Genomic DNA, 11,858 nt, shown 5'->3' with positions numbered 1-11,858 from the left:
TATATTTTCTTGTTTTTTTATATTATTCATGTGTGTACTATAAAACCACTACAGAAGTGTGTCTTCTTCAGACATATAAATAACAATAAGTACTTCTATAATAACCACCTTGAGATGAGTTTTTAATTGCTTTGATGACTATAGTAGCAATTCCAAAAATACGCTAGCTCTATTTACTTTGAATTTTATTCAGCATATGGGCATAGGAAAGCATTAGCATTTTTCAGTTCTGAGGATGAATGTGTTTAATGTTAAAATAACTCTGAACAGTTTCATGTTTTTCGTCATGAAGTTAGAGAAGAAATATAAATACAGAAACTTGTGTCTGCTGCTGTTATTCTTTCCACAAATTTGGTGACGCTATCAATGATATAACCATAGTCGATCAACTATTTTGGCTTCCTTTGACTACCAACTTAATTAAACACATGATGCAAAAGTATTTTCACCAACTGTTCGAAACATTCACACCATGTAGATATGTTTGCCTAAACGTTACTTCATTTCTGAATATCTTCTTAACGGAAGTTGGAAGCTGTCATACCTGGGAGTAGACTATCAGAAAATAATAAAAATTTGATATTAATTCTCAGTCCATACAGTCAGTTTGCAAGAAATATAACTGGGTGTTTTTTTTTTCAATTAAATTTAGTTTGAAATGAGACTATTCTGCTGAGGTGCAGAAACCCAGTCAAATTGTTGTAGGATCACTTCCTTGTTCTTGCAATGTTCAGCTCAAGGTCCATATGTAATGCTTCTAAATTGTCAAAACCTAGTAGTTGGGTAAAGGGAAAATTTTTCAGAGGCTGCGTGTGCCAGCCCTGGCATCATCAGAGGCAGTTTCTTCCCCCTCTGATATTTAGCATTCTGTCAAGAGAAATACTCTTGGATTCTTGTTTTTCCTGATGATAAAATAGATCTGAGTCATGGTGCTAATTTACTACAGTGCCTCCCAGGGACTTGGGTTGGCTGTGGTACTTCAGCATTACACCTCCTTAAGGAACTTGCTGAATAGAGGTTTTTTGAGACAGGGCTTCTCTTTGTAACAGCCTGGCTGTCCTGGAACTCCCTTTGTAGACAAGGCTGGTCTCAAACTCAGAGACATCAGCCTGCCTCTGCCTCCTGAGTGCTGGATTAAAGGTGTGCACCACCACTGCCCGGTTGTCGAATGTAGTTTAATATTCACTATCTTAGTTCTTTTGTGCATGTAAGAATTCCCTTCACTCTTTTGATAGGGGAAGGATTTGGGGGCTCTAAATCAGACTCTCTTTAGACTAGTGAGCTTCGCAACGTAATGCTTCCTTTGTATTCCCATTCTCACCCAGGGATATACAAGTGTCTTCAACAATTAGCTAATGCCTGATAACTGGGAATAAAGCCTTATTCTTAGGTAGAAGGCCCCAAGAACTCTGATAAAGATATTTCATTTAGTGTCTAAAGCTTATATTTGTTCTTAAATGAGTACATTTTATGAGGAGGTGTTAAGAATGGCTCCAGGGGCAGAAATCACAGAATCCAAGAAGTAGAGGCTGATGCAATGAGACCCGGCTGTTGATTCAGGACAGTGAGAGGACTAGGGTGCTTATAATGTTAGCATCTACTGGGAAGTAGTGGAAAGCAAGGTCAAACACGTTGGATGGGACGCTGTAGGGTAAATTTTCCTAGGGTCAGAGCTGTTTTTCATTGATAATAATGAGTTTTCCTCAAGCTTTTGACTGATAACAATTTGAGGGAAGTCCAAAGCAGAGAAGGACAGTCCTACAATTTATGATTATGGTCACCAATTTTTATTTTAGTATAGTCAATAGTGCTTTTTTCCTATCATTCCCCTTATAATAAATTTTAATGAAGACAGATGGGTTTCGAGTTCTCTATTGAACTTGTGACTCTATGAGATAATCTTGCTTAGGCCTCTGGGGGAAACATTGTGCAAGAAAAGAGCTACAGACTTGTCCATAAATATACTCCAGCCCAAACCAAGACAGGTATAGAAGAACCAGTCATCAAAACATGTGTTCACAGTCAAGTGGAGCAGAGATTCGTGATGCCTCTCTCTTCCTCTCTCTTCCCTGTGGTCTTTTAGGGGAATTTTCCTGAGGCAAGGAGTGTTGGAGTGACAGCCACACATCTGTGGTTTCTTCCAGAAGTGAGGTCATCCTTTCTTCCGTTTTGTCTCAGCCCAGCACACATGGCTTCATTCAAGTCATGCTGTATGCAGGGAGAGAAGCTGCTGGAGGGCTCTGGGACGGGCTTCTGCTCTCTGCCTTTGTAGATGTGCATACAAGTATTTCTGTCAATCACCAAACCACCTCAAAGAATGCCATGCTTGCCACTGAAGGCAAGTGTGTTGAAAGTGCATTTGTGTGTGTGTGTGTGTGTGTGTGTGTGCAGAGATTGGAGAGAGTAAGAGAGAGAGAATGGGTATTGGGATCTGAATTTTGTGTCCTATCAATATTCATATTTTGAAACGGAAATCTTTATATAATGGTATTATAGGTGCACTTTTAAGTAAGTCTCCAGGGCATTGAATTACTAAGGGTTCTAGAGGAACAGAACTGATAGAATGAATGAATTGTGTGTGTAATATATATATATATATTACACATAATTAATATATATGAATATATGCTCAATATATAATATATATGTGCAATTTATCAATCACTTATGCTGAAATAGTTATAACAGTTGTCTCACACCTGAGTGAGTGGCTGAGTGGTTGCTTGGATCTTAAGGCTGGGTGCCTCGGTAGTCATAGTAATTAATGGCTATCTCACACTGAAGAGGCCAAGAACCCTGTCGTTGCCCAGTCCATGAGGCTCTGCACTTCAGCAGTCCAAATCTGGCATTGGGAACCTGGAGGGCTTCTAGCAAGATGCTGATCCTTAGTTCCCTAGACCTGGAAACACCGGTTCTGGTATCAGCAAAAGAACTGGCCACAGCCAACACGGGAAATCAACTCAACGACAAGAGGAAAGGTCAAGAAAACAAAACGTAGTCCTCTTCCTCTACTTTGCCCTTTTATTTGGGCTGCTACCAGAAAGAGCCACCCACATTTAAGGTGGGCCTTCCCACATCAGGTAAGACAATCAGGACAGTTTCTCAATCGAAATTTCCTACCTAAGTGATTATAATTTGTAGAAATTTGACATTAAAACTAATCATCACAGGCCTCATGAATAGGACTGGAGATTTATTAAACAAGGAACTGTCTTATATCCTGCACTTTTTGTTATTGTTGTTGTGTTACCTTATGAGAACACAAGAAGAGGCCATCATTTAAAATCAAGAAAGCAGGTCCTCCCAAAACCCACAGTATGGCAGTGCCTTGATTGTAAACTTCCAGCTTCCAGAGCTATAAGGAATTTCTGTTGTTTTAATCCAGTTTACGATATTTGCTATAGCAGCGTGAGTGAACGAACAATAGAATAGGGGTTTGGCTCAGAACACAGAAAGGGAGAGGGAGTTTCCCCTTAAATAATGGAGAAAATTAAGCCATTAAGCCAATCACAGTTCTTTCTCTCTCTCTCTCTCTCTCTCTCTCTCTCTCTCTCTCTCTCTCTCTCTCTCTGTGTGTGTGTGTGTGTGTGTGTGTGTAAAACAAAGAAACATAGTGAAAATGGCCAGTCCTGACAGGTATAGTGTAGATGTCCCTGTGATGCACTGAGGGTAAGGTTATGATAAAAATACTTCAAATATGCATCATACTCCTTAAAAATATCAGTAATACCATTTCTGTGCATTCTGAAAGAAATCTGAAAAGAAGACAAATTTATGCACCAAGAGATTCACAGAAAGATTATTTCTAATAAACACCGAGACAGAAATATCCAAGAATTATGGATGGGGTAGGAACAGTTGCTAAAATATACTTATATGTAATGGAAATTACATATCTATTAAAAATGATGTTTACAAATAGTATTTAATCACAAGGGTTGCAATTCTGATCACTATGCTTAAGAAACTGTATTTCAAAGTTAAATGTGCAATATGATTTTAGCTATGTAAAAACATGCATTAAAATATAGGGATTATGTCAGGATGAAAGCAGTGGTGGGTGATTCTTTTCTCACCTTCTCATACTAATGTCAACACATTTTCAGCCTGTGAGCCTCTGCAAGAGGTATTTTCTATAGCATCATCCCTAGCAAAAAATAGTACTCTCCTCTAATAGATGGTGATAATTGAACCATGCAAGTCACAATATAAAGTCTTACTTCCCATTGACCCAATCTCTTTCTTTACAAATTGTCTCTTTAGGAAATATCACAAGTTCATGTTTTGATATCTGTTTCACCTGGTTTTTTTTTTTTAATGTTCTAGAAATAAAGCAGCAGGGGGGTTAGAGAGATGGCTCAATGATTTAGAGAGCTTGCTGCTCCTCCAGAGGTCCTGGGTTCAGTTCTCGGTACTACATCAGACAGTTCAAAACTACCCATAATTCTAGTTCCAAAGGATACAATACCCTCATGTGGATATCAGCACTCATGTAGAACACACACCACTATACACACACAATAAGCAAAAACTAGAAAATTTTAAAAGCAAATACTAAAACAGCAGAAATGATGATATGACTAAAGTCTGAATTCCAGGATAAAGTCTTACCTGGAACCAACTGCATCAGCACCATATTAGTGGAGTGTATCCTCAAGTCCTTCTAGCGATACGTCTAATCATCTGCTCTGGAGAACTGACTTCACAATCTAAAGTTTAACACATTCTGTTAATTCAGATTAACATTCAAGTTTAGGAGGTACTGACCAAGGGCAGGGGTAAGTTAAAACCATGATCCAAAGACCAAACCTGCCCACATATTATATGTAGGGTTTTTTGCACCACTATAGTAATGGATAGTTTTGATAGACAAACCAAGTCCCCCAAATCTTAGACATTTACTATCTGACTACAGAAAGCATTTGAAAGTCCTTATTCTATAGAATGGAGATTCCTTTAGGTTATGTGTTTCTTTACTGTTAAAGGCACAAAGGATATCTTGAGAATTTACTCTATGACAAGTATGATTTGACCAAGTGTCTATAAAATTGTAACTTCAATTAAATATATTAATGTGTGTTCCATAAATAAAGAAATTTTGTAAGGAATATATATTGACTTTCTTGCATACGCATTCTGTTCCAGAAACAAACATTAAATACAACTATTTTGAAAAATGAAAATGGATCACAAAGGGTTGGTTTAATCTGGTGCTGTGAGACAAAATAAATCTAAAGGGTTCCACCTGCTGGCAGAAATAAAAAATGACTCCACATTAAAATCCACATTAAAAAATTATCTGGTTCATCAGAAATGATAATTTTAAAACTTTAAACTAAAAGAACAACTATTTGGTCCATTTATTTTAAAGAAATAATATCTATGGAGCATAAAAGCAAATGATAGGTGTTTTTAGAAGTTTATACAAAGCAAACATTGTTGATATATTAGACTAATTTTTATGAATTTATAGGTCACATATTTTCTAAGAACCAAGATAATTCATCACTAACTAAGATACTGTGAAAATATGTATAAATGATTCTGTCATACAATTCAGGATTTTCTGGCATCATAAGTTGCCACACTTTGGAGTCTTAAATTTAAAGAACTGTGAAGTTATGTTATTAAATTATAAGAAACACATTTATTGATAACTTTACTTCTTAAATAGAAAGACTATAAAATCTTGCCTGGAGATTTTAATTCAATATATAAATGCATGTTTTATTTCTCAAAAATAAAAATAGCCCCTACTATATGTGTAGCTGGTCATCTAAAAGCAGAGAAGAAAAGCTGGCAAACCCGATACAATGTTATCTTTTATCATTATATATTTTTTTGAGGCCCTGACTGTCCTGGAACTCACTTTGTAGAACAAACAGGCCTTGACCTCATAGATCTGCCTGCCTTGCTGGGATTAAAGGTATGCACCAGCAAGCATGGCTAAAAGTTATCTTCTTTAAAAAGCTGTAGTGAAGTATAATTTTTGTAGTGTAAATGTATTCACTCAAAGTACACCATTTAGTGATCTTTATTAAATTTAGATTGGTTTGTAACTAATTGCTACAATTAATATTTAGAATATATGAAACATCTGTGTCCACTTGCACTGTTTTAATGCATACTTTCAGCCCTATAAAATAATTGATCTATGTAAAATCTATGTAAAATTTACCTGTATAGATATTAAATAGCAATTAATATACAATATGGAACATTTCAGGTATGACACCTTCCACTTAGCATGCACTTTGGCTTTATCATAATTGTAGCATATATTGGTAGTTTTCTTTTGCTGTGGGACAATCTTTACTTTGTAAAGATTTTGTCACTTGTATTTTAATAAATGCTGATTGACCAATAGCCAGGCAGGAAGTATAAGCAGGAGAATTCTAGGAAGAGAAAATGTTCAGTCGGCAGTTGTCATCCAGATACAGAGGAAGCAAGATGAGACTGCTTCATTGATAACTGGTACCAAGCCATGTGACTAACACAGACAAGAATTATGGGGTACTGTAAGATGTAAGAATTATCATGTCGGGTAGTGATGGTGCACACCTTTAATTCCAGCACTTGGGAGGCAAAGGCAGGTGGATCTCTGTGAGTTCAAGGCCAGCCTGGTCTACAAGAGTTAGTTCCAGGACAGGCCCTAAAACTTGGTGCTCTTGGTAGCAGCATTTTCTCAGGTGGACTCTCTTTGCTAGAGGCCAGCATGTCTCATTTATGAGAGGCTTATTGACTCAGCTTTAGCTGAAAAAAACCTTGTATCACTTTTAAGAGGTCCTGCCACAAAACATTTAAATGGTGTTTATGAATAGCCTACAGTGTGCATCTAGGTGGTTACACAGATCTCGAAACTCCATAGAGTTGTGGCAATAAACATGGCTCTGACTGGTACTTCTGCCATAAGGCTAAACTCTCAGAAAGCTAAGGAATGGGGTAGATGTAGCTATCAAAGCCACGGCTTTAATCCTAGCCCTATCACTTAGCAAATTAAAAACTCATTTGGTCAGAAAAAGAGAGATATACAGTAAAGATTCAAAGATGAAGAAAACCTCTAAATGACTTACAGTGTGTTTTAAAATGTGTGTAGGCTTGGGAAGGAAAAGAAAAAGGATAAAGTCCTTAAAGTAAAAAAGAAAGAAAGAAAGTAGTTGGGTGTGGTGGCACACACCTTTAATCCCAACACTTGGGAGGCAGAGGCAGGCAGATCTCTGTGAGTTCAAGGACAACCTGCTCTACAGAGTGAGTTCCAGGACAGCCAAAGATATACAGAGAAACCTACTCTCAAAAAGCCAACAATTAAAAATAAAAATAAAAGAAATAGAGTTTAAAATAAAGCCACATAAAGCTGGAAAATACACATAGAGTCTGGATACTGTGTATTATTGTGTTGTCTTTGAATTGCTTGACTGCTGAGGAAGGAGCAACAGCTGCTAAAAGACATTTGATTGTAAATGCTGCTGGATTAATCCAACATATGTATTTTTAAAATGCCTTAACTTCAAAATTAAAGTCAAAAGGTATATTACTTTGGAGAAGAGGTTTTTCTTTTGTTTCCACAGGAAATGGGAGGCTGTGGGTGAACTCAGCTTCCCGCTGCTGCTTTGTCCTCCCGCTGATGAAGGTCAACTTCAGGGTATATTTGTCATCGAACCTTTTGAGGCTGGAGGACAACTGCCAAATATCATCAGGATCCATTCCTGTAGGGTCTTTTCTGTGGGCCACAAGAAAGATGCTCTTCTCCTTATATGAGGTATAAATGGTCAGAATCCCCATCATCACAAAATAGGATATTACACACAAAGCCTAAACTGGCTTGGACTCTGGAAAGGGATGCATGTAATCCCGAATCAAAGCCACTATGGCAAAGAAGCAGGAGATGGTGCAGATGGTGAGGCACCCATCAATTATATCAAAGTTCTCCACGTACTTGTACTTCTCCAGGAGTACCTTTTTGGCGGAATCATCCAAAGAGTTTTTCACAGCTGATCCATCCCACTTATCAATTTTTACAGGCTTATCATCAATCTTCCACTTATCCAACAAACCAGTGCGGCTGCTGCTTGTCCCACAGCTGGGGCCGCCACCAACCCCACTACCGCCTCTGCCACCGCCGCTTCTCCCACCTTGCGATGTCGCCACCGCCATCTTGTCTCCCCTCCGCAGCCTGTAGCCATTTTTAAATGCAGTTATTTATTTTCCTGTTACTGGTTAGAGGTTTTTGTATTCTTGTTCTATATAGGATTTGCAAGTCTTTTGTTTAACCCATAGTGTGGTGGTTTGAATCAGATTGACTCCTATTGACTCCTATATTTGAATACTTGACTGCAAGTTGGTGGGACTGTTTGGAAAGGATTGAGAGATGTGGCCTTGTTGGAGGAGGTGTGTCACAAGGGTCAGGCTTTGAAGTTTTAAAGGACATGCGCCATTCCCAGTGTGTCTCTCTGTGCCTCTTGCTTATGGACCAAGATGTGAACTCTCAGTTGTTTTTGCCACCATGTATTTGCTCCATCATCGTGGACATTACCTGCTGAAAATGTAAGCCCAATTAAATGCTTTCCTTTATAAATTGCTTTAGTCATGGTGCTTCATCCCAGCGATAGAAAAGTTATTAAGATAAACAGGCTGTCACTTGACTCAGGTTTTCTTTCCTGTTATGCAGAGATTGTTTATGTGGTAAAATTTTATGTACTTATTTCTATTTTCTTCACTATGCTTTGGGAGTTACGATCAAGCAATCTCTTCTTATATCAATGTCATAGACTTTTTGTCTTTTGCCATTTTAAAAGTATGTTTTTAATAGTATCAAATACTACATGTAATTCTTTAATCTGTTTGAAGTTGATGTTTTTTTTTAAAACAAGATAAAGATAATTTTCTTTTTGTGTGTTTGTTGTGGTTTGATAGTTTTTTAAAGTAGGTCTGCTTACTCTCAAACTTTGTGTTTCAAACAACCCCCCATACTTCAGCCTCCTAGTAGCTGCGGGGACAGATGCACATCTCTGTAACTGGATCATGCTTTGGTGTTATACTATGGTGCTATAATACATGTGAATCCTTGTAGTGTGATACTTCAAGATTTATTATTTTTGCTCAAGACTTTTTGGATGCTGCATCTCAAATTTTTAAATAATAATGATTGGAAAATATACTGAATATAGCTTAGATATTTGTAAGTTTGTTAAGACTTGTTTTGTGACCTACCATATAATGTTTCATGTGTTTGTTGATACAGGATATAATGTTCTATGTGTCTGTGAGTTCTGCTCCATTTTAAGTAGTTTAAATCTAATGTTTCCTCATTTATTTTGTGTCTGGACTTTGTCAAAAGCTTTAAGTAGTGTTATGAAATATTCCAATGGTCTTGCATTGTGGTCTAGCTATTTTCAGGTATCCAAATGTTTCTGTCATATATTTAAGTGCATCAAATTCACCTTGGTGACCTGACAATTTATTACTATATAATATTGTTACTTCTTTTTTATGTCCCATCAGTTTTGCAAATTTTACTTTCTGTGCACTGTTCTAATTTCTTTCAAGAATTTTTTAAAATTTCCTTTTAGATTTTTTTTTCAAAACAAGGTTAGCTTTGGTGCCTGTCTTAGAAGTCGCTCTGTAGATCATGGTGGCCTCAAACTCACAGAGATCCACTTGCCTCTGCCTTCTGAGTGCTGGGATTAAAGGTGTGGGCCACCAACACCCGGCTAGATTTTTTTAGTGACTAATCATTTATTCAAAACTATTTGGTTGACTTCCATGTATTTGTATAATTTCTAGAATGCCTTTATTGTTAATTTTAGTTTTTTTCTGTTGTAGAAAAAGATATATAGTATGATTTCACTTTTTGAACTGTAGTGATATGAGCGGCGGCGGGGCTGCGTCCCCAACACCCCAGCCGCCTGCTCGGCTAGCTTATTCCCCGAAATAATTACACAGACACTGTATTCTTTTAATCACTGCTTGGCCCTTAGCTCTAGCCCTTACTGGCTAATTCTGATATCCCAATCAACCCATCTCTAATAATCTGTGAGCACCGGTCTTACCGGGAAAGATTCAGCTTGCTTCATTGCGTGCATCTTCCCCGGAGCAGGGAGCATGGCGTCTCTCTCTGAGGCGTCTGCTCCCGAGAGGAGAGCTGTCGAGTCTGAGCTCACTTCCTCTTCCTCCCGGCATTCTGTTCTGTTTACTCCACCTACCTATGTCCTAACCAATAAAATGGGCCAAGGCAGTTCCTTTATTAGCCAATGACCTTCCTCTATCATTGAACATTTGTGGAGACTAATTTTATGTTCTAATACAAGTTCTATTTAATGGAATATTCCATGTGCTAATAGGAAGAAACACATATATTGTCGCTATTAATTATCTCTATCTTTTTTGCTGACATTTTTCTTGACATAATAAATTTCTTTCCTGATTTCTCTGAATTTTCTCTCCATTCTCTTGTATCTCATTGAATTCACTTGGAACAATTCTTTTGAATTTCAAGTACTTCATTAATTTCAATTTGTTTGTGGTCTCTTACAAGACATTGAGTTGCCTTGTTCTATTGTTTGTTTGTTTGTCCCTATGCATATATTCACATATCTGGAAGATCTCTTGTCTCTATCCATTTTAGGAGATGACTTTCATAGCAAAGAACTTTCTCCTGAAGTTGTATCTTTGTTATTTTGGTAGGTTATGTTGGCCCTTGTTCCACTTAAATACTTTAGTGAAGTCTATATAAATGATTGTCTATTCTAGTTCATGGGTTTGGATGTAACGTATGAAGTGGTGTATCAACTGTCTCTCTGTCTCTACAAATTTCATGGGTATAGAGTCCCTCTTATGGGCCAGGAAACTCTGATCCATACAGCAATATTGGTGAGATTCTTGCTATGCGTCTAGTCCACTGGCCCAGGTAGGGGTGGTGCCATGCCTGGCGGGATAGAAAGAGTTTACCTGAGTGTGGTGGCACATGCCTTTAATCCCAGCACTCTAGAAGCAGAGGCATACCACAGCCTGGTCTACATAGTGAGTTCCTAGCCAGCCAAGGCTACATAGTGAGACCCTGCCTCAACAAATACTTTATATGTCAGTTTACATGTCAGTCTATGGGTAGGACTGTTGTCATATTCCTGGGAAGATGTGGTACGGCACATGCATCTATGGTCGCATAGTGTTAATATTCATTGTCCATAAAAGTGTGATGTAGCACTAATAATAGAAACCCAGAAACAGATATTGGCGTTCAATTTGAAGATCAGAAAAACCAAGTAGCCTGTCACTGACTCTTACCTCTCCCTCAGACTGAAGTGGGTGATACTGCCTCCACGAAGCCTCAGACTGAAGACTGAGCCTGAGACCTGTCTCCTCTCGTCTTATATTCCTCTCTAGTGCTGGGATTAAAGGTGTGTGCCACCACTGCCTGGCCTGTGTGGCTGACTAATGTGGTAGCTTTGCCCTCTGAGCTTCAGACAAGCTTTATTTATTAAAACACAAATAATATACCACTAGAGGGTAAGACTACTCCAGTTAGCTCAGAATAGTGCACTGTGTGGCTTTTCTCCTTTGGATTGTGTACCTGTGTCTCTAAGAGCTGTGCAAAGCTGGATTCCCTCCATCATGCTGGGAGGATGTGGTAATTTTATATAATAGTGAATCTTAGGTTTAGGTGATTGTGCACGGAGCACATTTTAATATCCGGGGACTTTGAGGGATGCAGTCACTATAATGTTCATGTAGTCTGTACCTATTGGGATTGGAGAAGAGCACAGAGTTGGAACATTTTCAGCAATACAAAAGAGTTGTCAGGGACCATTGTCCGAAAGATGAAAGCAGGGACCATTGTCCTAAGGATGTTTGCAGAGAGC

At 38.1% G+C, this 11,858-nt stretch overlaps 1 pseudogene; it reads right to left on the bottom strand.

The window, feature by feature from the left end:
- Positions 1 to 4,653: 4,653 nt before the first annotated feature.
- Positions 4,654 to 8,164, bottom strand: LOC142856608 (signal peptidase complex subunit 2 pseudogene; annotated as a pseudogene).
- Between the last annotated feature and the right edge of the window lie 3,694 nt (positions 8,165 to 11,858).

Source organism: Microtus pennsylvanicus, chromosome 1, assembly GCF_037038515.1.
Source record: "Microtus pennsylvanicus isolate mMicPen1 chromosome 1, mMicPen1.hap1, whole genome shotgun sequence".
Taxonomy (NCBI): domain Eukaryota; kingdom Metazoa; phylum Chordata; class Mammalia; order Rodentia; family Cricetidae; genus Microtus; species Microtus pennsylvanicus.
This window is presented reverse-complemented; position numbering and strand designations above follow the sequence as displayed.